Here is a 4910-nt window from a genome sequence, read left to right as displayed (position 1 = left end):
AAGGTGATCATTTTACTGTCAAACCTGCTGTGGTCACTGATGTCTCGGTAACCTGTATCAGTTTCTACGGATCAGAAACACCTTTGCCTTTCAGAAGGCAGTGCAGCTTATCTTTGTATCCGAGTCATTTGAATTTAACAATTTCTCTAATAAACCTTGGCTGCCTACACAGAGATCTCCCCGTCCTCTGCCAGACCAAGCCTGCCACCTGCAGTGAGGTGCGGGCTGCTGAGGCTCGGGAGCAGCCTCTCCGCAAGGAGCAGCCTTGCTGCGTGCAGCCAAATGAGATGCAGTTCCACCCACCACCCCAGCTTGATCTATGCATGTGAACTCCTGCTCTCGGAGTTCCTGTTTCGGGTTGTTTTACATTTTGGGAGGGATGAAGATGTATCGCATTCGTTTGTGACTCTGTCACACCTGGCTGCGCTGCGGAGGATGGGCTGGAGGGAGGAGGGATGCTGCACAGTCAGCCTCAAACCTTTCTTGATGCCTCTGCCAGGAGTTTGGAGCAACAGAAGCAAGGTCAAGCACTGCATTACGATGTTGCTGGTTTGGTTTTTTTTCTCACTGCTAATCTATTTTCTGTGGTATAATTTGGGCATCTGAGAGTCCTTGAAAGCGGTGAGTGAGAACCTGTGTTAGGAACTGCGATAGAGATGTCAGGAAGGCCAGGGTCCTCCAGCCTGATGTTGTCAAGGGGTGTTGAAGGAGGGAAATGGGCAGCAGCTGCAAGGACACACTGTTCCCCTCTACCCTGCTTCTGCACATCTCCTACAGAAATGCCTCTTGCTGCCTCTGGCAGGGCCGGCTCCTGGGAGAGACCCAGCAGCGGGGGAAGCCGCGGGCAGCATCGCTGCAGGGCCCAGGGCTGCTCCCCTGCCCCGCTGCCAGCCAGGGCCTTTGCCGTGGGGCCGGGCGTAAGGCAAAGCCCTCCGTGGCGAAGCAGGAAAAGCAGGAGAAGCACACAGTTGCTTCCTGATAGAAAAAAGGGGTCACCTTGAGTTTCTTTCTCTGCTGTTTGCATTTTTAAATAGTCCCAATCATTCACAGGGTGCAGCTATTTTCAGGACGATGTGCTACAGTGTGATTTTACGGGGCATGATTCAATGGAAACTTCCCATTAAACCATTAAATATCCTTTAAAAAAAAAAAAATACAAACCAAAAAACCTCAGGCGTAGCAGCTCCCTCTGCTGAGTAAAGCTGCCTCTCACTGCATGGGTCTTGCCCTGCTCAAAGCAGCTCCCCGTCCCACCTCTGCCTGCCAGCCCGCGCAGGGGCTGCAGGGGCAGGGCAGTGTGAGTTGCCATCATGGGAGATGGGATTTTCCTTCGGTTCACATCGCTTTTCTTCTTCTCCCCTCTCGAGCCAAGAAGACGTGGCTTTTGGTGCTTGCTGGGGTGACACTGCATGAATGTCAGCATGTTATAGATTCCTCTCGGACATGAGGCCAGGTAGGAGAACAGCATCTCGGGGAAGACAACCACTCTCTTTTTTTTCCTCTTCTTTTTTTTTTTTCTTTCTCCACAAAAGAAATATCGAGAAGCTGCACCTGGAGGATCAGAGGAGGCAGGGACGTGACTAGCACTGCTTCCATGGCTTCTCCAGCCCAACCACGCAGCCTGTTGTGGTGACAAGGACTGGTGGCCCTGCAGCCATGCTGATGTGCTCACGGTGGTGCTGGGACCCACGCTAAGGGGACGTCAAGTTAAATCAAATTTATTTAACATGGGGGGACTGTGATTTATAAATAAAGCCTGTGGAAAGGCTTTCAATATGCCTTTCTCTACTTCAGATTATGCATTTTGATGATCAGAAATGGAGCAGGAATCAGGGCTCCACTGCTGCCAGATAACCCTCGGGGAGGATGGAGAAATGCTGCTGTCTCCTCCCGGTGTGTGGCTTGCTTGGCCGATCCCCCAGCCGCGGGCAAAACCACCCTGCCGTTGCCATCAGCTCCAGCTCAAGCTCCCCGGGGATGAAAATGGGAGCCGGAGTGTTTCCCGTCGCGGTCACCGGTTCAGCACGGGGCTGGGCTGGGGCATCGGGAGCAGATGTCCACAGCACAAAGACGCCGTTATAGCGAGCGTGCGGGTGCTCGGGGTGCTGCGTTGTTCTCCCACGGGGACACAGCAGTTCCCTGTGGGTGAAGCGGTGTGGATCCATTGGTGAAAGGGTTTCGTGCTTTACAGACCCAAAGCAGAAAGCCCTGTGCCCAGCGGGGTGGGGGGCTCCGCGGCACCTGGCAGGGGCTGCGAAGGCCACGAGGGCACACGGTGCCTCTGCTGCCGCCCCTCCGAGCACAGTGTATTCGGAAATCCCCAGCCAGTTCCAACCACATTTGCAGATGGCTTCTAGGGTAGAGGCGATAGGTGCAAACCACAGCACGAACCTGGTACTTGAGGAACTAAGTCTTGGCTTTTCCTCTAATGCCAGGCTCACTGCGTGTTTTTCGGGGTCTGGGGAGGATGGGTGCTGTCTCCGAGAGGGGCTGAGCGGGTGCACAGCCAACGAACAGCAGACGCGGGTGGGCTGGGGGCTGTATGGCTGCCGGGGGCCGCACGGCTGCCGGGGGCCGCAGACCCCTCTCCCGGGGGCACGGAGGAGGTCGGGGGCAGCGGCCGGGTCTGGGCAGGCGTCCCCGGTGTGGCTGCAGCAGGACAGCAGAGACGGCAGCCGCACCACTCCCCAGCCCCGGGAGCTCTGCCTGCAGGGGCACAGCCGTGCTTCCTAGTGGCTTAAAAATAAGAATGTAATGTATAAATGCGGTCTCTGTACTCCAAAATGTTGCTGATGCCCTGCTGCCAGGCTCCCTGGCACCGTCCCTGTGCCTGGATTCCTTCGGTCCTACCCAGAGTCCCTGGGCTGGCTCTCCTCCACAACATCCTTAGTCTTGGTTGGAAAAGCCCCCTCCACCCTCTGAAAAAAATAACCTGAGCATCATATTGCTGTTGTATATTGCCCAGTCTGGATATTTTCTGGCTATTTAAATTCTCAGAGGATTTTGTGAGGTCATTTCAGAGTTGGAATACTTCTCCTATGTAATAGGAGGAATGGGAATTTAAAGTCGGGGGGGGACTGGCCATCTGAACCCATGAGCATTTAAAGCTGAAAACCTGAGTTTATGGCAGCTATGCCTGCTGGGGCTGGCTCCAGGGCCCCAGTCAAGGTTTCTCCTGGCTCTCACTCCCACCCATCCCCAGGCTCTGCCAGCCCTTGAGGCCTTTTCTGTTTTGCTACCATAAAGAAAAGCAGAAGGAAAAACAAAAAGAGTAAGGTGGGCAGGAGCAGTTTTCAAAGGACAAAGCCGTGGCAATGCCTGGATTTAAAAAATTAATAACAAGCCATCTCAGACAAGACCTGGGATTTAACAGCTTGAAAATACAATAAGTTATTGAGGAGACTCATCTTTACTCATTGATAAAATCATAAGGCAGGCATGTGTGTTACAAAAGGTTCCTGCCTCCTATAGCCCCCTTACAGTTGAGGGGAAGACTCTCAGCCCTTACACCAAAAGGCTTTTCTAAAATGGGACCTTCTGGTTTATTAAGAGCGACATTTCTCTCCCAATTTAACCAGAAAATGCCCTTGCACAGCTGTGGGCCAGGAGAGCAGGTGGGGGGGATCAGCCCCACAGCTCAGGTGGAGCTACCCGGGATGATGCCCTTATCAGCAGGTGGGGACCTGCTCCTGAAGCCTGCCTGCCTTGCTGCAGCTCCTGGAGATGGAGCTGTTGTTTGCTTCTCAGATGGCAGTTTGGGAGAGGACAAATACCAGAGCTGGCTCCAGCCCTGCCACCTTGCTTTTTCCATCCCCTCTGCCAGGTGAGTGTGGTGTAGAAGCTGGGGCTGAGCCTGATGCTGCTGTAAGCAGCAGAAGCAAGCCCAAGGGGTGTTTTGTCCAGGGGAAGGGGGCTTGTCCTGGTTCTCCATGTCCCAGCAGTTCCTGGTAAGCTTGATGTTGGGGATCACTTGCTTTTCCCTGAAATTTCTAGACAGGAGGAGCTGGCTGGCCTTGTGGGGCTGGAACAGGCTGGGGGAGGGATATGGGACAGCCAAAAACAGGGAGTACGTAGCTGAGTAATAGTCTATAAGAAGACCAGCTTGGGCTAAGAATAGGCGAGGGTATTAAAGCTGGATGGTATGTGGAGGATTTCTGTAGGCATGTGCTAGGGCCGTAAACGGGGAAGCAGAGGGGCTGTCTCTGGATCTTCTGCAGTACAAGCGATTGCTGACCTCGTGGCACGAACAAAATTACTACAAGGGCTGCCAGAGCAGTTCCCTGTCCTCCACCCAAATTTCTGGTCCCTGGTTTAAAAAGCAAATCCCAAACCTCTGGGATTTATGGTCCTGTCAGCAGTGAAACCCTAACTCAGCACTAGGTTGCCAGCTCTGGTGGGCTTATTTCTCAATGGTATGGAAGGATCTGGGTTTCCCTTTTTTTGTTGTTGTTGGTTTTGGTTTTTTGTTTTGTTTTTTTTTGTTTTGTTTAAAAAAAAAAAGGGGGGGGGGCGGGCTTTGAGCTTGACTGCACACCCAAACCAGTCAAATAAAATGAGACCCAGGCCTGGCTTTTGCTGGGACAGGGGACAGCCTGCTCCGAGCAGCTTTCAGCAAGCGCGCCTTGGCAGGGGAGGAGCTGCTCTGACAACAGGGACGCTTTGTTGCGGTGAGGACGAGACTTCACAAGCTTCCCAAGGAACTGCGTCAAGATTTATGGGCTGTGCTGCTTGGGCTGTGGCAACTCCTCTTTGGGCTTCATGTGAGGAAATGCACGTCCTGGGGAGAGGCCTTCCCACCCCACATCTGACAAGCCAAACCGAGCCAATGTGTTGTGCAGCTGGAAACATCGGGAGCAAGCGGGTCTCTTGCTCCGGATCAGGCATTTGGTCTGTTCTTCTCTGTTGAAACA

The sequence above is a fragment of the Platalea leucorodia genome (genome assembly GCF_965183815.1).
Source record: "Platalea leucorodia genome assembly, chromosome: 12".
Taxonomy (NCBI): domain Eukaryota; kingdom Metazoa; phylum Chordata; class Aves; order Pelecaniformes; family Threskiornithidae; genus Platalea; species Platalea leucorodia.
The sequence above is the reverse complement of the archived record's forward strand: the minus strand, read 5'-3'. Positions refer to the sequence as shown.